This window comes from Catharus ustulatus, chromosome 8 (assembly GCF_009819885.2).
Source record: "Catharus ustulatus isolate bCatUst1 chromosome 8, bCatUst1.pri.v2, whole genome shotgun sequence".
Lineage (NCBI taxonomy): Eukaryota > Metazoa > Chordata > Aves > Passeriformes > Turdidae > Catharus > Catharus ustulatus.
Window position 1 is genome coordinate 23922658 of NC_046228.1, and position 22029 is coordinate 23944686.

At 42.1% G+C, this 22029-nt stretch overlaps 2 long non-coding RNA genes across 2 annotated transcripts in view; both read left to right on the forward strand.

Moving 5' to 3' along the window:
• The window catches only part of LOC116999594, a 120661-nt gene extending 119716 nt beyond the window's left edge, over nucleotides 1–945 (forward strand). Inside the window, exon 4 of the long non-coding RNA XR_004418588.1 lies at nucleotides 843–945. This is a non-coding gene — a long non-coding RNA (uncharacterized LOC116999594). The remainder of the gene's footprint in view (nucleotides 1–842) is intronic.
• Nucleotides 946–1128: 183 nt separating this feature from the next.
• LOC116999593 lies at nucleotides 1129–19505 on the forward strand. The gene is made up of 5 exons (XR_004418587.1): nucleotides 1129–1227; nucleotides 10849–10978; nucleotides 12159–12266; nucleotides 15860–16077; nucleotides 19328–19505. It is a non-coding gene; the product is annotated as an uncharacterized LOC116999593 (long non-coding RNA).
• Nucleotides 19506–22029: the final 2524 nt, after the last annotated feature.

The following is a 22029-nucleotide window of genomic DNA, read 5'->3' on the forward strand; positions in this document are numbered from 1 at the left end:
TGACTCACGCAACTGTGCCATGCTCCTCTCCAACACCACAGACTTCTGTTTGCTGTTTCTGCACACACTGAGCCCACAGAGAGCCTCCCCAGACTGTAATTATCTCCTTGAGAAGCACACATCTACTGGCTAGATGAGAACCTGTCACTGTGGCAGGTTGTGTACAACACCAGAGATCTCAGTAGCAGTCCCCAGTCCTTCAGAAACGTGTGGTATTTCTACATGGGAAGGGACAGCTATGGCTCATCGATCCAGAGCAGCTTCAGCAACATCTCTGCTTAGTGAAACACATCCTGGTACCACATCCTTGGTCATAATGGCAGTGACAGCAGCAGAGGGAGCAGTGTGACACCTGCCTTCGTGGCCCAAGGCTGAAGCAAGGTCCTCCTCAGCCAGCAGCACAGCACGTGCCTCCACAGCTTCAGGGGACGAGCTGGCTCCTAACATGCAGGGACTGACCCCAAAAGACAGCAGACTGCGAGCCACGTGCAGGTACACGAAGTTTGGTCATCTCAGTCATTAGAACCCTGGGTTGGGCACACCAGCAGTTTATTTCTGCAGTGCTTTGGTTCAGTTATTCAGCCACCATGGGTGGCTGAAGTCCACTGAGAGCCTCCCTAGCAAGTGGGTGGGCTGGGACGCATCAGACCTTCTCCACTCCTGCTGTATCTGGAGAAACTGGGAACGAGGTTTCCTGCACAAGTAAAACAACAGATCTATCTCTCTTAGGGCTCTTTCAGTCGTTGGCAATGAGGTTACAGCTCTTGTTTATGAGGAGCTGGAGGCAGCTCACAGATGTGCAAGCTGGTTTCTGCTGTGGTTATGGTTATGTTTTCTTCTAGGTTTCACACCAGTGCTGTTTTCCCAAGACAATGGTTCCTTCACAGGTCAGTGTCTTACTTCAGGAGGCCCCTTCAAACTCCAGCACTAGCTACAGGTCCTGCTTAAATGGTAAGGCCTTATGTTCTTAGAGGTCCACAAAGCAAAGCTAAAGCTGTACAGAAGCCATTCAGTTAAGCTAAAACCATGGCTCAAAAAGTATTTCTTTGTAAGTTAACCATCCCCATTGTAGGAGACTTTCTGTATATTAATCAGAATTAAATTATTGTTTCTTCCTCAGAGAGAAAAAATGAGGTAATGAAGAAGAAAGAGGAAGACAAAGGGAAAAGTCTTGATATTCTAAAGATGTCTAAACTTAACCAGCATGCTCATCCTACTTCATATCAGGTATCATAGCAACTTATCTCTATATTACTATAATGCCAAATTTTCTTCAAGAAACAAAGGTCCCTCCCCTGCAAATGCTCACACATTTCATTAGTCAGCCTGCATCCATCTTCAGGTTCCAGTTCTATGCTGTTCTGCAAAGCGTTAACTTACTATAGGAAAACTTAAGATTCTTTGTGACCTGAAAAGCAGTGGTTTCATTTTTGTGCTTAGCCCCAGCAGTTATTATGTTCCTGTGATAAAACCAAAGCTCACTACTAATGTGCTATATTCTGGAATATGTCTCACAACCAATCATTAAATGATGGTGATTACTCCCAACTTATGCAGCATTAGTAATGTTAATGGCTCATACCTAGTTTTGTTTGTTCAATCTGGTATTTGGACTGAGGATATATTTTGAGATATCTAAATATACTTATTAATTTTCTCATAACATTTTCTTCTAATGCTATACCTACTTTTCTCAGTTTGTACATGTTTTCTTAGAGTACAGAAAGAATATCTATATAGTTGAAGTTCTGCTTCCCCAGAGTTCAGAATTAGCCCTTTGGTAGGCTGTCTTGTGACATGGCTAGCATTGGAAGAAGGGGATGTTACACCTAATGCATTCTTCTTTTTTATTTATTTCTTTTCATCTTCTCTCAAATGAGAGTAGATAAGCAGTTTTAAATCTGCGAAGTAGGAGTGGTCTCAAACAGAGAAAGGGGAGCTGAATCAGTAAGAAAAAGTTTCCAACACTGCAGAGCACTGAATTAAATGGTAGTGTCCATCCTGACCAGCAGAGACCCCAGACTGAGTCCTTCCTTGGAACCTGGCATTCCGTATTTCCTGAATTAACAGGCCCAGCACAAGGCTTGCTCTCACCACCTCTATCAGGCAGGAGCCCTTTTCACATTGCTGACTGCTCATGAGGTTTATGCCAATACACAGGCCTGATAAGTGTTTTGTAGCTGTGAGGACAAGCAATCAGTCAATTACTTAAACTTTGTAATTGATCACAAATGTGGGAAAGTTCTCCATCAGTCAGAGTCTTTAAATCGGACCTGGTTAGCTCTCAGAAGGGAACAGTCCATTTAGAAGTGGTTGGTGCTGACACAGAAATTATGGGGCAAAATAGCTGTAAGGCTGCTTTTATGCAGCAGACCAGAATAAATACAAGTGCTGGATTCTGTACCTGGGACAGGGAAACCCTGGATGAGGGGAATGGCTGGAGAGCAGTGCCATGGAAAAGGGACCTGGGGTCCTGGTCAGTGGCCAGCTGGATGTGAGCCAGCAGTGCCCTGGCAGCCAGAGGGACATCCCTGTCCTGGGGACATCAGGGACAGCATCACAGCCAGGCAAGGCAGGGATTGTCCCACTCTGCTCTGAGCTGGGACAGCCCCACCTCCAGTGCTGGGGACAGTTTTGGGTGAAGGGGCTTGAAGGGAAGCAGCTGAGGTCACTGGGTCTGTTCAGCCTGGAGCAGAGGAGACTGAGGACAGACCTCACTGCAGGTACAGCTTCCTGAGAGGGGGAGAGGAGGGGCAGGCGCTGATCTCTGCTCTGGGGTGACAGGGACAGGACTGAGGGAAGGGCCTGAAGCTGTGACAGGGAAGTTTAGGATATCAGAAAAAGGTTCTTCACCCAGAGTGTGGTTGGGCACTGAACAGCTCCCCAGGGCAGTGGTCACAGCACCAGCCTGACAGAGCCCAAGCAGGGTTTGGACAATGCTCTCAGGCACAGGGTGTGTGACTCGTGGGGATGATCTGTCCAAGGCCAGGAAATAGATTTAGATGGTCCTTGTGGATCTCTTCCAACTATGCTGTGATACTATGAATTTTTATCTGGGGAGGGTATTGTGTATGCCCAGAGGTACTTTTTATTATTATTATTTTGCAGAGTTGTGCATCCGTGGGTGGAGCTGTCATTCTCCCTCCCAAGTATCTGTTATGGAAGAGATCTTGAAATGAACTGTGTTATGTAGAAAACATTAATTCCCTTGCTTCCAGCAGCAGCTGAAGTGCTGGAGAGAACTGTCCACCTTTAGTTTACCTGTTTAGTAGACCTGTTTGGCCCCACAGCTTGCTAGGTACAGACAGGCCAGCACATTCATACTGGTGCCAGGAATGTTGTTACTGATTGTGCTCACCCAACCATGCTGTATCAGCATGTCCAGGACTAGTTACGGCTAATAAGGCTCTGTCTGAAGGAAAAAATGAGACCAGAGTGAGATTTATGACAATTCCAAGCACAGAATAAGCAATATGAACAGATGAGCCTCAAATAATGGTAAGGTGCTCTTTATATACAAATATTTCAGAGGGGAAAAAAAAAAAATAGAATGAACTATAACAAACACTTTTTCTAAGCAGAGGTTTTCTGCATTTCATATGACAGTCAGTTGAATGAGGGAAATTAAAAAAGGGAAGAGCAAAAACTGCTTGCAACACAGAAAAAACCTTGAGTGCCAAGAACATGCTCCAGATTTTTTTAGAGATGCATGGCTCTTATCTCAGTCCTGATTCATCACAGCTTAGTCCCGGAATTATTTAGAATTCAAGGACCCTGCTCCTGCAGGGTTAATGGATTATGTTCAGCATTGAAACCCATGACACAGATAGACGCTTAATTATTCAATCCAGACTGGATTTAGTGGCAATGAAAATAAAAGCAACAGTGGCAAAAATTATGTTGTTTTACATTTTGTAGGTGAAATTATTTTTTCTTTTAACTGTATAATTCAGGGCTGTGCACAGCCCATATAAAGGAGGGGTTGTGCTTCTTGTGACACAAAAGATTAGCATCCCCATGAATGAAGAGGAGGAAAAGGAAAACACTGCCATAAAAGTGACAGTGGAGGTGAAGAATTGTGGTGAATGTGAAAAGATGAAGAAGAAAACATAGCAAACAAAAAATCTTATCCTATCTACCCTGCACAACTTAATTTGAAGGGAAGAAGCTGCTGTTCTCATTGACTCACACAATTTGCTCATAAACACAGGCAAGCAAAGCTAAAGTGATACAATTACCATAATTATTATCTTTGTTCAGGAAATGCAGTGGTGGTTTTCCACCCAGAATTTCATTCAGCAGCCCTTGTGGCAGTCAGGAGCTAAAGGCACCGACCACTACTGCTCTGGGAGCAAACACAGGAAATCTTGCACCTCAAATGCACCAGCCACAGGGGATATCAAAGCAAATCACAGGAGCACACGGAGGTGTTGGTCAGTCCTGGTACAAGGAAGTTGTGTGCAGTAACCAAAGAGGCAGTGCCAAACCAAACCTGCCAGACCTATGGCACTCCAAAAGCAGGGAAAACCCATTTAGAATCAATGGGTCTAAATTGGGTGCTCTGCTAAAGTCACACTCAGCATTTATTTAATTGACCCCTGTTTTGAAAGCATGCTGTGCAGCAGGGTGGAAATAAGCATCCCAAAGAAATAAACAGGATCACTTTAAACCCAAATCATCACTAAATGCAATGCTGCTGTGTACAGGGGATATCAAATTAGAAGGCTGATTCCTAACTCCCGCCAGATTGCTGCAGCTTCCCAGGGGATGAGCTACAGGTGGGGCTTTCCTGTTAAGCCCTGGTTTAACAGGGATTTGTTTGAGTTTGGATAGGACTCGGAGTAAAGCAGGCTAAATTACTTGTCCAGTTGATGATGCTTGCAGTCCTGGTCCCTGCTGTCTTATCTTCTCACTCTGATTTGCTTTGGTGACTGGTCTGATGTGAGTGGGGTGGGAGTGTGTGTGTTAAACCAAAGCATTTTTTAGCTTAAGGAAAAAAAAAAAAAGTCTTTCACGTGTAAAGTACCCAAGCCAGAGAAATTTAAAAGGCTAAGTTTGGGTTCAAGTTCTGAATCTCATCCAAATTTCTATCTTCCTCCTGTTCCCCTCCTCATGATAATTTTTCATCATGTCATTGAAAAAGAGGTGAGCAAAAGCAAAATAAAAGTATTTGCAAAGGTGTTGCAATGTCCACATATCTGTTTTTGCCTCTCTCTAAACATCTGAAAAAGCTGAAGTTTTTAATACAGATTAAGAAAATTTGGGCTGTATACCTTGCATTTTTCATTACTGCATTTCATACTGTGCAGTGGTCAGATGAAAGTTGTGTTTGGGTAAATTGGGATTAAAATGACTGTGGTGTGTTCTTCATAGAATTAACATAAGGGCTGCATTGTCAAACAGATTGGAGGCAAGCTAGAGGTGATCATTTTGAGTTTGGCACAAAGATAAAGGATTTCTGCCCACGTGCTCCTAGGAGTAAGGGATTGTTCTACAAGTGGCAGTGGAGGAAAGGGAGTTTTGTTGTTTTGTCACAGAAGGCAAAGGCTTACTGTGCAAATGATGCCCTAGGAAAAGAATTAAACCATGTTTGACATGGAAAAGAGAGGTCATTGTACATATATCATGAAAGGAGCAGGGCAGTGCATGTGGTATTTCTCAAGAAATAAGAATATTGTCCCCAGACTACAGCACAGCTGAGACTGAGTGCCACATGCCAGCGCTGCTGGTCTGTTGGGTGTCCAGGACTTTGCTTCTGACTTGGGATTCCCAGCTTCCTAGCTCTAAGATAGATGGCTCTTTTCTACATATGAATAGAGTGTAAGCTTAGGCAGATTGCTGTTGTTGTTGTTGTTTCCTTAGGAAAAAATACTTAAATATCAAGCTGCATGAGAAAAATATGTGTGAAACAAAAGGTTTTCACTTCCTCCATGGCCCCAAGGAGTGTTTCAGTCATTGTCTCTGTGGAAGTGTATATTTACATTTCCATGATGCAGCAGCCATCAAACCCCAACTTTTGGCTGTGCTTTTCTAAGACATGATAGGCAACAGAACATGTTTGGGGTGAGGGCTGTGGTGCATTGCACTGGTTTTGTATTATGAGAAAGGTGGGAAGGTAGGAATTATTTCTACTTTTATTATGCCAATTTCTGGTTCAGGACTTTCCAGTTATTTGGGATTTGTTTGTTTTCCGACGATGATCCTGACATCCAGTTACTCATAACATGTCACTCTCAAGAGCCCTGCAACACTTTGTACCAGGAACTGCATTTCAGAAAAGGTGAAGCTGGGGTCAAACACATTCCTGCTAATTGTACCGACTGCAGGAAAGTCATTCTATGATTGAATTTGCCCTCTGAAGTTAAAGGGGGAAGCTGCTGATTTCTTTTAAGGAGGACCCAGAAAAATGACTGTGGGCTGGCCAAGAACTCTCTGCCCAGGCGCATGCTCCCCAGGCACACGCAAGATAAGCACTGCTAATCTTTTAGGGGAGTGTGGTATGTGAGGAGGATGTGCAGCTCAAACTATGTGAAGGGCTTAGAGGGAGATGAACAAAGAAACACTGATAGAAAATGGGTTTTTGTACCTCTGTGTATTTTGTATTTTTTGTACTCACTCCATAGAAGAAATCTACTATATTGACCTGATCTCTTCAAAGCTGCCACCAGTGCAGTGCCATGGCACTGGCTCTTTTCTGCAATGTTTCTTCAATGTTCTGAATGTCCTCAGGCTCCACAAAGCCCACATCTACTCTTACCATCATCTGACCGGGCAGCATATATGTTTCATTTTGATCTAGCTTTTTCTTGTAGTTTTCCTGGTTATCAAATCTGCAGTCTCTCTTTGAGTTGAAAAATTCATGGTTAGGGCGAGGAGAGACGAATAACGTCCTGGCTTATTGATGTGCGATATCACAAGGACAACCAGACTCTGCTTCTCTGCTAAAAGTTATGATTTGGTATATCAAAGTAAGTGTCTACTCATCATCCTGTTTTTGTTCTTTTCCTTTTTTTCCACTTTGCCCAGAAACCCTAACTCCCCAAACCTTTCCTACTCAGAAGTCCAAGTTCTGAAAACTTCTGCAATGCTATCTTGTTTTGTGAATGTTTCTGTTGTCTGAGCCATCCTGCCCCTTATTGCTGAGAAGTGTAGCCCTGCAAAGGGAGGGTGGCTCCCTTGGGCTTGGCAAGGTTTGCAGCTTCCTACATGAGGAAGTGTATGGGGAAGATTTAAGGTGATGTATTGGCTGAACTTCCTCAAGCTTGGGCTGAAATTCATGAATGAGGGAACTAGATAGAAATTTGCAGCATCCTGACATTGCTTAAGCTGCAGAGCTCTTACTAGTGGCTACCTTAGGAGATGGAGAAAGCTGTAGCCAATCTTGCTTTAAAAATTACTCTGTCCTTGTAGGAAGAACACCAGGGACTGTAAACAAGATGTCAGCTGACAAAAGTTTCTCTCTGAGTTCTTTGGGAGGATGCAGCAAAGCTGTCAGACCGACTTTTTGCATTGAGCTCCAGCTGTCATTTCCCTTTGTTTGCTGGCTGTTACCACTGGGTGCAGGTCCCTGTTTGAAGTTCTTGGCTTTGAGAGGGAGCACCTCGTAGAGCTCAGGTAGTGAGCAAACACACACCTTCCAAACATGCCTTTGGTCTTTGACACCATGAAGGAGGGGAGGAAATTGCCCTGACGATTGAAATTTAGCAGGTCTGGTTCACTGCTCAGTGAAGTTGATGGGAGACTTTCCCTTAACCTCAAAAAGAAAGCACCAGCATAGTAATTCTGCTTTATGCAAAGACAAGAAAGAAAGCAAAGAAAGGAAATGGTAGAGTAACACCAACTAAGAATGAAAAGCTGAGTGATACATGTCCACTTTGAAACATGTAACAGGTAAAGGTTTGAAAGTGATTTAGATAAGGCTGGGTTCTAAAACTATTTCATATAAGGGGTCTGCAAAATATCCATAAAGGCTTTGCAGCCATTCCCCTGTGCCTGCATATGGTCTGGGCTCAGGATTCAGCCCATATCTCTCTGGAGGCAGGTGGTGGCTATGGAGAAAGTTTTGTGGTGGATTCAGGAGAAACTCCGAGTTTTCACCTCAAGCTTCTCTAGTTTGGAATGAGTCAATGTTGACTTGAACTTGGCACCCATAAGGAAGATAAACATAAACCTCTCAAATGAAAAATGGGACCACCAACAGCATGGAAAGAGCATCAATGCTGCCGTGCAAGCAGAGTAACAAACTGTCTGGTGCTACTGGGGCAGTGGTTGGCATTGGCCCCAAGGCAGCTGTGGTTTGAGGTTGGAAATCGCTTAGCTTATCATTGGGCCCATCATTTACCAACACTCCTTCCCACAGTAGAAACAGTAAAGACAAGCAGCAGTATTTCTGTTTTTCTGTTCTGTAAATGCCTAGCAAGGCATGTTTGCTTGCAAAGAAATGGAGCACGGCCCAAATAAAGGTCATCTGGGGGCACTGAGTTCTCTTGTGATTTTGCTCTTTCCATAGGCTGGGATTTTGCAAACCAAGGTTTCAGTTCAGGCTCACTGTTCAGAAAGATATTTGAAAGCAAGGCAGAGGGAAATCCTTTTCTTGTTAACCCACCTGTATTGCAAGGCTTTCTGTTTTCTCTGTCGAAGATTATGAAATTGCTAACCCAAACAGCTCCCTGCCCTTCATTTAGAGATTAGTGACTTCATCAGCACAAGAAGAACAAACAATAGTGCTGAACTTAGAGCTTGGCAAGTTCAAAGCCTTCCAGTCTGAGATGAGAAAGCAAGGGAACACTCACAGCAGTGGCAGTTTTTGAGTCTCTTTAACAAATGGAACTAGTGATACAGGCTTGGGAACCAATCAGCCAAGCCCATCCCTGGTGTAAACCTGGTATTCCTCCAATTCAAACAATGGAAAAGGGGCAAACAAGAAAAGTCCTTGGTAGCAAATACGATTAGATGAAGCAAACAGTGAAGACTCTCCTGTAACTGCAGTCCATCATGCAATTAGTTTCCTCACAGCTTCACCATTCAGACAGCCCCTTCCCTGGCGCAATGCCACAGCAGCCAAATAAATCAGCTTTACATACACGACTGTCAGACAGAACTGCAGCTCCAGCCCTCTAAAGCAAAGCTGGAAGGCTCAGCTGAAAGGAAGAGAGGCTTAAATACATAGGGGAAAACAGTTCAGTGAGGAAAGGAGGATGTAGCCAAACAGCACCAGACAAATACCAAGAGCCCCTCCAGAACAGCAGGGCTGGCAAAAGCAGTTTGTGAGGAAAGGCTCTCCTATCTCTGGCCCTGTTGAGATTAAATGCGATCATTGGGAATAATGGTGAAGTGCAATGCATATTTAATTAGAGAAATCAATGAGCCCAAATGATTGGGAGGGGGCAAATCATTAAGATCCAGCTCCTGCTGCCCCTACTCAGCAATATTTCAGACTGCTAGCACTGCAAGTGGGTCTGATGTGCAGCACATCACCAGCAAAGCAGAGTGGACTTCTGTGGCTGCTGTTTTGCATGTGGAAACGCTGTAGGGAAGGGAATAGAAGCAAGATGCTCTGTTCATGTAAAAGCTGCCATCTTCTTAAATTTGTAGGGAAAAAAGCAATCACTCAGCACTGGGGCAAACCTGAAACTATTGAGCTTGAGGGTTAGTCACCAGTGGGCACAGGCACACCACACAGACACATTGGGAAGGACATATTTTTTTTTCCACAGTGCTGTTCATTTGGAAAGCCAGCTGAAAATTATTTGACAGAATCCTTTTTGCCTGTAAACACTATTTTGTCAAAAAGATTTTAAAAAATTCATAGCAGAGATTTTTCTGAAATGTTTTGGGATTTATTTCAGTATTGTCATCTCAGTGTTTATTTTCTCTCATAGTATTTTAGAAAGGGTAGGGCAGGAAAGCGAAGGTAAAACTCAGCACCTAACTTCTGACTGAGTGCCAATGTTTCATTACATTGGCCATTTTCACTTCATTTTCTTTTGATTTTATTATATACTGAAATTTTTTAAAATAATTTCTGGGCAACTGCGTTACTTAGTGCTCATGTAACTCCATGAAAATGTTTCCTGACTTCATACAAGCAGAATTAAAAGGGGGCCCAGATTATTTTAGGGGCGTAGAGACAAGGAAGCAGAATTGGCATTTTCTGTAGCATATGCAAGAGCTGACTGAAAAGCTGTGAAGTTTTGCAGTAAGTAACCTAGTAAATCTATTTGATTTGTGGCTGGGAGGGGGAAAGAGATGAAAATTAACTAATAAAATGCTTCACAAAAATATTAGGCTGATCTGAATCAAGAAATTATTTAAATTCCTTGGAAAAGCTTGGCTATATAACATACCTTATAACTCCCTTAGAAAACTGTGGAAAGGAAGGGATTTTCTTGCAACAACATTTTGGGATTAACTGAGCTATTTTGCCCAAGGCATGATTTAAGGTACTTTCTTATTAGGCACAGTTCATGTCAATTTTTGCATAAGAAACCCCAATCTGCAACTATTTCTAGTGTAATACCACTGAAGTCAGTGAGTTTACACTAGGGATTACTTTGCTCTCATCCTGTTTTCTTGACTTTATATATTTGCCCTGGAAAACAGAATTACCCCAATTTAGTTATTTATTAGATGCAAAAAATTGGCACCCCTTTGGAAAAGCATTAAAAGCCAATTACAGTAGATCCTGTTCAAGGTGATACCTGTCACACTAAATCAGTGCAGCACTCGTGATCATTTTAATTGATACTTTCAGATTAAGTGATCTGGCCTGCTGCAAACCAGCTGAATTAAAAATAAAAAGTAGCATTTGCATATCAATAACTACCTTCTCCACTTGAATCCATGCAGGGAACTACCATTGACTCATAATCCAGATCCTGAAGTACTTCCAGTAATACAAAGACTTTGCACCCTGTGTTTGGCTTCTGTGGGAATGGTCTGTGGTTTTCTGAAGACAAGACTCTCACCCTATCTCATGGTAATTTTTCTTTCTTTATCTAAAGCAAAGGATTAAATTTTTTAGCAAGTGAAAAAGAAAATATGTTGATCTACAAATAAATCTAAAGACTTATAAAGATGTTTCAGTATTGCTAAGATGCTGTTAAACTACTCAGTCATCAGATCTAAAGATATTTTAGGGTATGTTTAATTTAGTGGAAAATGTACCTAACTGTTAAAATTGAGCCAGTGTTCTAGTTAACACTGATCATTTTCAAATTATAGCTGATAAAAATACAGTTGTAAATTATTTTAAGTACTTGGCTGTATGTTTTTACTTTTAATTATAAATTTACACGTTCTGACATGTTCTAACCACTGGTACTGAAACCAAATCCACTGGGAGCTGGAACTCTTCACAACAATCCTGACACAGAATCCATTAAGCCTCTTGGTTTGAATTGCACTGGGTTTTTTGTTAATTTTTTTGTCTGTATGTATATACCTAGAAGGTATTCATCACAAGAACCAGACTGACATTTCAAACTTACTTGCAACAGGATAAGTCAAATAACTTGAATGAGGCTGAGAAGTTACTCTGGATTAACGCTCCTCAGTGTAGCCACTAAAAAAATGTGAATTAGTGCCAGTTAAGACAATGTTTAATTATTTTTTCATGTACCTTCAGTGAAGGGAATATTACATTTTTACCAGAATATCCATTTTCAATAGAAAAATGGAATTTTATATAGTTACAAAGCACTCCATCTACCTGAAAACTATTTTCTATGGGAAAACTGTCCTGATAGAAACATTCTGACCTTTTTTATGCCAAACTCACATTTCTATGAATAAAATATGCTCCTCAGCAGATGTTTGTGAAAGACCAAGCCAGTGAGCACACACATACACATCCTTTTCTGGTTACACCTGAGGTTCTTGGAGTAGAAAACACAAAGTATGGGACAGTGTCTGCAGTGCTATGAGAGCAATTAGGGTTTAATTCAGAAGAGCACCTAGATTTTTGTTTCCAAAAATAATAAAACCACACCAAATTTCATTTCAGATTGAATAAAACAGTAGTATTTTTATTCTTAAGGAAACCTTCCTGAACATCCCTTACCCTCACTGTCATGGAGTCTGGTTTCTTTTTAAACAGAAAATGAAAATTTTGAACTGGATGCTGTAACTATGCTTGAAGTTTGAACTGAATTTTGTAGGTCTGAAACCACACTTCACAGTGAATAAGCTGACTGCATGAGAAAAATCTGAATCTGGGGAAGGCTCAGAAGCCTTGGCTGAGGATCAGGATCATTCTGTGAGTGAGGGTAATTCACCTAGCGCAGAGCTTGACAGGTATCTGGCTTTCAAGAGCAGTATTTTGAAGATCTCAGCCATGGTGTCTCTGTATGAATTCTATAATCACATCTTGGATAAACAGGTGAAGGACCAGCTGAGTTAAGGTATCAATACAAATCTAAAGAGACACAGTGCTTGCAGAACAGGCAACACCTGATGATACTTCCATGTAGAAACCCCCACCCTTTCTTTCCCCAACAGGTAGGATTCCTACAGAACACTAAACCCGTTTGTTTTCCCGTGTCATGTGCAATTCACCTCGTGTTCTCCAGACACAAGGAGCAGTGCTGGATCCCTCTCTGCTCTGCAGCCTTGCTTTGTGCGCTGCTGGGGCCCGGGGCTGGGCAGAGTTCCCGGGAAGAGCTGCTGGCTGTCCTGGAGATGGATGGGCTCTGCCTCCAAACCTGCTCTGCCTCCAAACGCTCCCAGCTCACTGGAAATGGCCCGAGCTGCTGGATTTCAGCCATTGATCCACTGCCCTCCACTGTCCCTCTGTTCCTCTCTCCTCCATCCTGGGTTGCCTGGGGTTCAGCTGCCAGGCTGCAGGCGCTGCCTGGCTGGGGCACCCCTGGGTGGCAGCTCCATCTGGGGGAAGAGGTGATGCAGTGAGGGGTGCAGGCTGGTTTGGGTCTATAGTGCCAGCTTTCTGTGAATGAAACTCGTTTTTAAAAAAAAATAACAAAAATCGAGCAGCTGTAGCTGCTGTCAGAGCCATTCCATAGTAGCTGAGTGCATCTGCTTTTTCTCACCTCCAAAACGAATCAATATGGCTTTAAATGATTTCCCTGATGCCTGGATTTCTTGCCTTATGCCGCTGTTAGCCCAGACATACAATTGCTTGGTCATTCCTGCCTTGTCTCTTCAGTCTCTCTCTCCTGATTTCTTTTTGCTGCTTTCTCTTAAAAACACATATAAAATACTCAGCAGAGCAGCTTGGTTTTGCTCATATGTCATTTTCTCTCAGGCAGTTTGCCATCCTTTGCAGCCACACACACACTCACCACAGTGCCTTAATACCTGTCTGCCTGGCTCTGTCTCCATCCCTCTCCCCCTCCACACACACACACTGCCTGGCTGATTGCTGCCTAAGCAACATCTGCTTATCGGGAGTTTTTCTCCTGATGCAGTGGTTACTGAGGAAATGCTCAGGTTTTCTTGTGACTCTGTCTGTCAAAGATATTCATGCTTTAAATTTTATTTTTTTTTTCAAAAAAATCTTTTGAGTTCTGGGTTTTTATTTCTCTCCCATACAGCTTCACACACCCCCTTACTTTAGGCAGGCAAATGTGAGTGTAAACCTATCATTACTGCTAAAAATAAAATACCTCCACACAGATTAAACCCATGCTTTGGGGCTGCCCCATTTTCCTAGATCCTGCCTAATCTTGGATTTGGATTGTTCAGAACATGAGGTATCACTGACAATATAAAAAGCCTTCAGAAATGCTTATGCCTCATCTGGGTGTATTGATGTACAAGTGATCTGCCCAGAGGAACCTGCAGTCCATCAGTGCAGCTGGCTGGGGCAGGAGCCCCCCCAGTCCCCTTATCACTCCAGTGGTGCACATAAACACATTAGCTGCTTATTTCAGGCAGAACCCTCAGCTTACAAATCCAAACTGCTTTTGCCAGCATCGTCCCTTTTTTGTATTTATTTATCTTTACTGTGTATTGCTCTCTCACGAATTTTGCATTTTGAGGTGCTTTTATATGCCCAGCCACCCGCTTGAAGCATGCAGGAGATCATTACTGGCTTCTGATTAGCACAGTGCATTTGAGTGGCGTGCTGCAGGCAAAAATTTGAAGTGTATCAAAATGCAAATATGTCCCCATTGACCTCTGGAAAAACGTGTTACATTACAAAGTACTTTCAAAGAAAGCCAGAAAGGAAGAGGAGAGAGAGTATGAATTTGCAAATGTTTGTGATACTAAAAAAAAGTTAATCGGGCATTGTTACTTAGAAGCTTGAATTCTGTGTAGCACAAACAGCTTTCTTTTCTTTAAAAAGAGGGAGGGGCCAGATGATGATACTTCTGCCCACTTTGTGTCTCACTCCACTTTCTTTGCTAAAGAACCACCAAAGTGAATGGGGTTGATTGTGGCGCATACTTTTTCAATCTGCTGAGATTCAAATATGTAGTCTAATACATGGCAATGGCCCAAAAAAAGAGACACAGAAATTATTCATGATCCTTCTTTCCGTGTGAAAGACTCCTTCTATAACCTCAGATTAATAACTATGCATTTAGGAAGTAAATTATTTTATTACCAAGGAAAGTGAGAAGCAGCCAAATTTGCCTGGGGAAAGTAAGGGTGGTATTAAGGCAAGTGACATTCCCGCAGTGAGGTATCCCAGAGAGCTGCACTGGGGAAAAAGATGCAACATTACCCCAGTTATTTGAGCTGGTTTCTCTTTTGCCCTCACAAGCAATAGCGAATATACCCTTTCACTACACAAGACTGCAGAAAGACATTGGGTTACACTAGGAAAAAAATAGTCCTGTGCCCCAAAAGGAAAGCTTATGGCCTGCCCTGATCCTAAGTCTCCACTATGCTTTAGTGCAAATACTTGTTTGCCTGCAGGCATCACTTCTCTCCTATTCCCTGACACGGAACCAAAAATGTGTCATCCCAAAGCAAGTAAAATGTTTTCAAGCAACCTCCCCCATCCAAGCAGGAGTTTGTACAAGAGTTCGATATTGGCTCAGTGTTGAAATGAGCACTGCTGGTGTAATGAGGGCAGGGGTTAGAGCACCCTTTGCACCACTGCTGTTGGTGTTTGGGGATGGAAGGAAAGCCATGCAGAGATGCACAGCTGCTTCTGACGCACTCAGTAGCACATCTTTTTATTCTTCAAGCCTTCTGAGTGTCTAATGTGACAAACATAACAGAGAAGCAAAAGGAAGGGAAACAGCCTTAGCTGTGATGACCACTGGCTTCTAAAGAGCACATGGAGGAAGCAGCAGGAATGACCCTAGGAGTCCCAATGGTTGTTTGCCATTGCTCAGCTGGTTTCTGTGTCTGGCTATTGCTTCATTGCTCTAGACCATAAATGAAAGCCCTCTAATGCTAATGACCATGGTGCCCACCCTAATCATGCATTTGAAATATTAATAAAAATAATTTATGTCATGTGACTGCTTTTTAACTAGCTGCTTTCAGGACTTTAGACCAGTATTATAAAAGATGTGCATTTATAAATTATTAGTCTTGAGCACATAAGCACTGCATACTATGGGGAGCACTTTTGTAGCACTTTAAATTAATTTATTGTTATTCATTCCAGCTGTCTGTGATGTAAACCTTTGCCTATAAATTTGTACCATCATCCAACATACCATTAAACTAAAGTGGTGCCCGTGCTGGAACATATAATGCAACATATGAATAAGATTTCTGTGGGGACACTTTTTTAGAACTCTCTTCTCAGTTAATGACACAAGAAAACTATGAGATAACATAGTCACCCTGTAACTATGCATTCATTAAAATATGTCTGGTGGGGGGATACTTTTAGATTTGCGCTTCTGTTGAATACTGACTGAATGTTTTTCTTTACCAGATTGTTTCAATTCATATCCTATCTCGAGCAAAAGGCTTTGTCTGAAGTTATCATGAAGTCACTAGCTGAAACTGCCAGAGGATTTTTTTTGGACCTGAACTTCTCAGTAGTGGAAATAGCTCCTGACCGCTGAATCACAGCAGTACAAGAGCAGAGCAGTTTTACTGTCTTATCTCCTCTGCAGGCAAACATTCTTTCTCCTACAGATCACCACAAGGGTAAGAAAACCTTATCAGCATGACTAACACCATAATGTCTTGATCCACTTAACAGTATAGATTTATTTTGTACCAGCCCATTGGAATATATAATTTCCTAAAATTTAAACTGAGTTTTGATAATGCAGTGCTCTACCGAATGGAGTTAGAACCACCCATGGCTTTGCTCTTGCCTTATAGGTCTCATCTTACCCACATGCTTGTTAATACTTTTTGTCACTTTTGTGACATGACTTCTATGGAGCCTGTTGGAAGGAAGTACTGCTCATCTCAGTCTGCCACTTATACCAGTAAGAGTTTTGCTGCTATTTTCTCTGATTTAGGCTCGTGATATCAAATACAGCTATATGAAAAACAGACACAAAAATTTGAACTTCACACAACTTCCTTAATTTATTCCATCTGCCCATATAGGCAGGGCTTGTCAGGTCTAAAACTTTCTGAGTAATTCATCCAGTAGCAGGACTTCTGGAAAATTGACTGAGAGTGGAAAATGGTATTCATGAAGAATAAATTTTGTATTATAACTAATCTCATAAACTATTACTGTGATGGAATAAAGTTTTCTGTTCTTTTATTTCTAAATCTATCTGAAATACCAAAATGGGAATTTGAGGCTTTGATTTGGAGCCATCAGTAATCAACAAGCAGGATGTCTGAAGTATTTGGGAATCTGTGTACACCACCGACTGCCCTTTACAGGCAAAAATCAATTTGACAATAGGAAGAGTAGATAGTAAGATACTACCTTGACAGAGAATTTTATTTTGATAAAATACCTAGTTCAAATATTGAAAATTATTGAAACATGCTTCATAGAAGCTTCACAAAGGAGCCTCTAATGCACCCCAGAACTCAATTCTGCTCCAGATAGTTGGACCTCACTGGTGCTCTCACAAGAAGATTGGTACCTCTTGGATGACATGTACCAAAGGCTAAATGACATATGGACACTCCTTCTGAGTCTGATTTGCATGCCACAGCAAGACCCTGTTGTGAAGATCTGCACAAGAGGGAAAGACAGCAGTAGGATGGAGTCTCCATCTTTAGCACTTTAGTTACATTTTTGGGAAAGTAGGTGAGAGATCAGATTTACTTATCCATGTAGCCCAAGTCTCTCTGAACAAAACATAAAGCACTTTCAATTTCCACTTTTCTATCACTTCCAAAGAAAAGAGAACAGTTACAGAAATCTTCTGCCTGTTTACACAATGTCTTTCTGCTTTTGCCTAAGTGTAGGATCTTCACCAGAGAACTGGGAACCAGGGAGTTACTAAGCTTCCCTGAAGCTGGAGATTAGGACAAGAGATATACATCAGATGCCTGAGAGACCAAAGGATGCTGATTCCTGAGCTGGAGTTGGGCTTTAGCTGTTCTCTCAGCTAACCCTGAAGACCTTGTGGTTACAGGAGTCAGGGTGGTAACAGGCTCTTCTTCCTGTAGAGATTCTCTATTCATATGGTGTTTCCTTTAAATATTCCTTTAAATATTCCATACCTTGCTACTTCCAGCTTTAGGGTTAGTCTTCACCAGCAGTTTATACTTTCTATCTGAGGATACACAAAGACCAGCTCCTGGGTTTTGGTGATGTGTTGATGTGGAGCCATTTTGCTGAGACAAAAAACTATTTACTTCATGAAAATTTTCTTTTAACTTAGTACAAAAGAAGAAAACTTGGTTGTGTGAGAAAAGCTATAGAAAGCTTTCTTTTTTTATTAATGGATTTATCACTGTCACTGGATCTGTTTTAACTTATTTAAGAAGAGCTTCCTGTCTTGTAGCACATAGCTTATAATTAGTCTGTAATGTAGATGGTCTCAAAAGAAGGGATTGAGTTGGTTTAAGTTACAGTGGCTAACACAATAGTATTCATCTCCCAGCTGCTAATTAATCTGTTCAGCTATCTGTACCTCCCTTTCCTCACTCATTACTTTGAGAGAAGGTCCTTTTTTATCCTTCTTAGTTAAACAGTAATCTTTCAGGAATTAGCTGTATTGACTTCATTCTACTAAAGTTTGTTCAAGTCCTCTAAAGGTGCCTCATGGAGGAGGAGAAGAGGAAATTATCTTCAATTTCCTCATTTCAAGTGATGCTGGAATAGCTGCTGTATGTGGTGTTTCCTTTTCCCTTGCTTGGCAGGACCAAGCTCCTTAGTCCATTACAGAGCCCATCAGCTCCAGCCAGGCCTGAGGGGCTCTCTGTGTGCTGAACTGCTCAGAATCCCTTACACCTACACAGGGTGTAGGGATATGACAGAGGATGATTCGTGGATGCCAAGAGCTGAAAGCTTCAGAAAGGTTCACAGCTGCACCTCTGCAGTTTGGTGAGGTGCCTCAACAGAGCTGCTACAAGAGGGGTACCCTCCACCTTCCATCCACAGCCACCCCAGACTGCTGTGTGAAAAGCACAGGAGGAGGGCTGGGAACCTGTTCAGCCCCAGCTGAGCTCAGGGACATGGGGCTTGTGTAGCTGTGATTGCCATGCCTGCCTCATCACCCCCTCACAGGCATATGCTTGCCTTTGTGCTATGTCAAAATATGCTTTAAAGCCCATTGCAGCAGCACGCTCACTTAGTTTCCTTGCCAGGAAATGTTAATTACTGTGGTGCAGTCTTCTGTTTTCTGTGGCACAATAACAATTAATTTACACCATTGGAGAAACACTTACACTTTTTTTTTATTAAAAATCAATAAAACCAAATCAATACAGCATAAAGTATACAATATCAAAATGAAAAGCTCTTGTTTTAATACTTGAGCATCCCTAATAAAATTCCACTGTTGATTCAAGCATCTTGTCTATTCTAATCTAATGAGATGCTGTCAAGTTTCTTTTTAGCATTTTGGAAATGACTAAAAATGGCTGTCCCAGTACTTGGCAAAAGAATGCAATAATTAACCCCCGAGTTGTAAGTCAATATGATGATGCAAATGCTGCTGCATTCATCTCTCTGCATTGCATCACCTATGCACCTGGCAGTCCATGGAATCCATTTTGAATCAGGATGGAGGTTAGCTTTTATTTATAGCTGTAATTAGAAAAACACTAGCACTAATGGAGACTGCTCTGTTGCTTGAACATGTCACACAGAGTAAATTCCACAGCAATTTTTGCATTTTAGCAGGTCAAAGAGTAAAACAAATTAATTGCTTCATCCTGGGACAACCTGTTTATTCTTCAGCATCTGATAATTTACTGGAATATTGATTTCAAGGTTTTTCAGGGAAAATTCTCTCTGTTTTTTTTCTAGCACTGCTCCAACTACACGAGGTGCTGCAGAGGCTGGGCAGGCAGCTCATGGCACTCATCTCATGGTTCCTGTGCTCCCCTGCAGCAAGAGCCAGGCAGCACCAGCGTTTCCAGGTGCGGGAGTCCCACCACGGAGGGGAGAGAAGCTCTGCGATTTTCAGCAGGGCCCCAGCCCAGAGCTGCAGCAGGTGAGTGCTCCCCCAGCCAGAGTGGGACATGCCAGGCACAGCACTGAGGAACACTTTGCCCTTTGCAGCACAAGATCCTGCTGTGCTTTGCACATTTCTGAATGCATCCACAGCGGTCAGAGCTGGCTTTTAGGAGCTTGCCAGAACAGAAAGGAACAAGGTAACTTTAATCCTTGTTGGATGGGCAGATCACCATTTCCTTTCCACAGACAGAACCACCATGGGTTTGAGTTTGATGTGTTTTTTTAACAGTGAATTGATAGATGGTCCTTTTAAATGTGTGAAATGATCCAGCGATGACAGTAGGTTTTTCAAAGCCATTGCACAACTCGGGTAGCCATGGCAGTGGGCTGGGAGGACAAGTGTCACTGAGATGAAAATGCATTAACTAGACTAATTTAAAAGGGATAGAGAACTCACACAGAACCACCAGAAACTCCTACTTTGTTACAGTGGTAGTGGGAATCTAGACATGATAACTAACACCAAAACCAAAGAGACTTAAAGTTTTACAGATTGGGATATTTGGCTTGAATTGCCTTTAGAAATTCCAAAGTGTGGCAATATGCTACTGAGATACTGAAAAATATTGTAATCTGTTGTCTGTACGTGGCACCTGTGTGTGCACCAGTGTTCCCTGCTGCAGCAGGAGCTGTGATGTAAGCACCATTTTGTTACCATGATGAATGAGTTTAATGTTTCTCACTACTACAAAAATATACATTAGTCTGTCCTGGGTTTTGTGTGTGGTGTTAAATGTTTTCTAAGTTCTGTTCTCTGTGTGGTAAAACATAACTACTCCTGAATGACTTTCTGATGCCTGTTCCAAGCTAAGACAAGCCCTGCAAAGGTAAGGTGATTATTTGCATTATATAAGTCTTTCAGACTCTTGAAATATGGGTCTTAAACATATTATTAACTTCAGACACTTTAGTAAGTCCCACCAAAGTAAAAAGGATGTGCTTGAGGGCATTGATGACTATCAGCTAAGAAAAAAGCTGAGAGATCTTGTTTCCTTCCTAAGAATAATTGATTACTTGTGGAATAACTTCTCTCAGAAACTATCATTTGATCTGTATTTGAAATGTATAGGGAGTGTGCTGTATGTTAGTAATCTCCTCCTACTGCAGAATTGATGAGTTTCAATAACACTCTAGTATTTTCACATAGAAGCAGGTGTTCTGTTGGACATCCCACAACAGAAAATCCACAGTAGGTGAGCCATAGGTAGTCCTTCCCTCTGAGAGAGGTCCGTGGTGACAGGAGTGCAGGAATGAACCCGCCGTTGGGCTGGACTAGCACAGTGACATTAGCCCTAGAACATTTTTGGTGCCCCACTGTTTGGAAATCAAGTAAATGAGATGCTTTGTATGCTCTCCAGAGGAGCAGTGCACTGTTCTCCACCCAGAGCTGAAGCAGGCTGCCTTTCAGCCATTAGCATGTGCCTGCACTGCATTTCTGCATGGATGAACCAGGTAGAAGTGTGGTAGGAGAGGCTCTGAAGGCACATATGCTAAGATAGTAACTACCCCAAAGATCTGACTATTTACAAAGGATGGCTGGGGTAAGTGGCAGAGATTAAGCAGTAATTTTGCTTTTATTCAGAAGTTTGTGCAGAATAAGAAGTAGAAATAATGTTTTTTTCAAAAGTTATAAACACATAAGCACATTCAAAGGTCTTCTGGGATAGAAGATGCTTTTGAGGCTGTAAGGATTTCAGTGTTCCTCTCATTCAGGTAACATGGGAATGTGTAAAAGGAATTTTCCAGTGATACTCCTTACTTTCTTTTAATGGATGTCATGACACAGAGAGAAATATTAGATGCAAGCAAGCCCTATGGTTTTGATTGTGGTTAGTCTGACGGTTCTGGTTTGTCTTAAGTGGAAGCTGATGAACAATGGTTTAAAAGGAGAAAGGAAAACAGCCTCAGCACTGAGGTCAGCCAGCCACTTCCTACACCCAGCTGTTTCAGTTTATTTTTTTAATTAAGTTTGGCTTAAATTAATGATGACAGTTTAAAGAGAACTCTTTCACCTATTTAGCTTACTTTACATCTGAAACCAAGTCCCTTCTGTCCAAATGCATTTTGTTACAAGATTTGCAGTTAGGTTCCTGAGAGTCCCTGGTTTCTCCCCACTTTATTTTGTCATCTCTCTGCTCAGCCATTGCCCTCTGCCCTTTTGTGCCCTTTCAAAGGAGGGCTAAAGCTATTGCTGCTGCGGTATGGAAACAAAGTGCCTCCTAATTGATCGTTAATACTGCTGGAGTGTGAGGATGTTGGGAATTGCTAGATCAAGCCCATTTACTCCAGCTTCTGGGTCAGCCCTTCAGATGCTATAAATCAGAATTCCTTCCTGCCTCCTTCACAGCTCAGTGTAGGTTTGTACCACGGAGGAGCTGGGTCAGGGGCTCTGCTCGGCGTGAGCACCACATCTCTGCTTCAGAATAGTGGTGCTTTATTTCCAGAAGCATGAGAATTAGCAACTCTAGTACTGCTGTAATTGTCAGCAATTT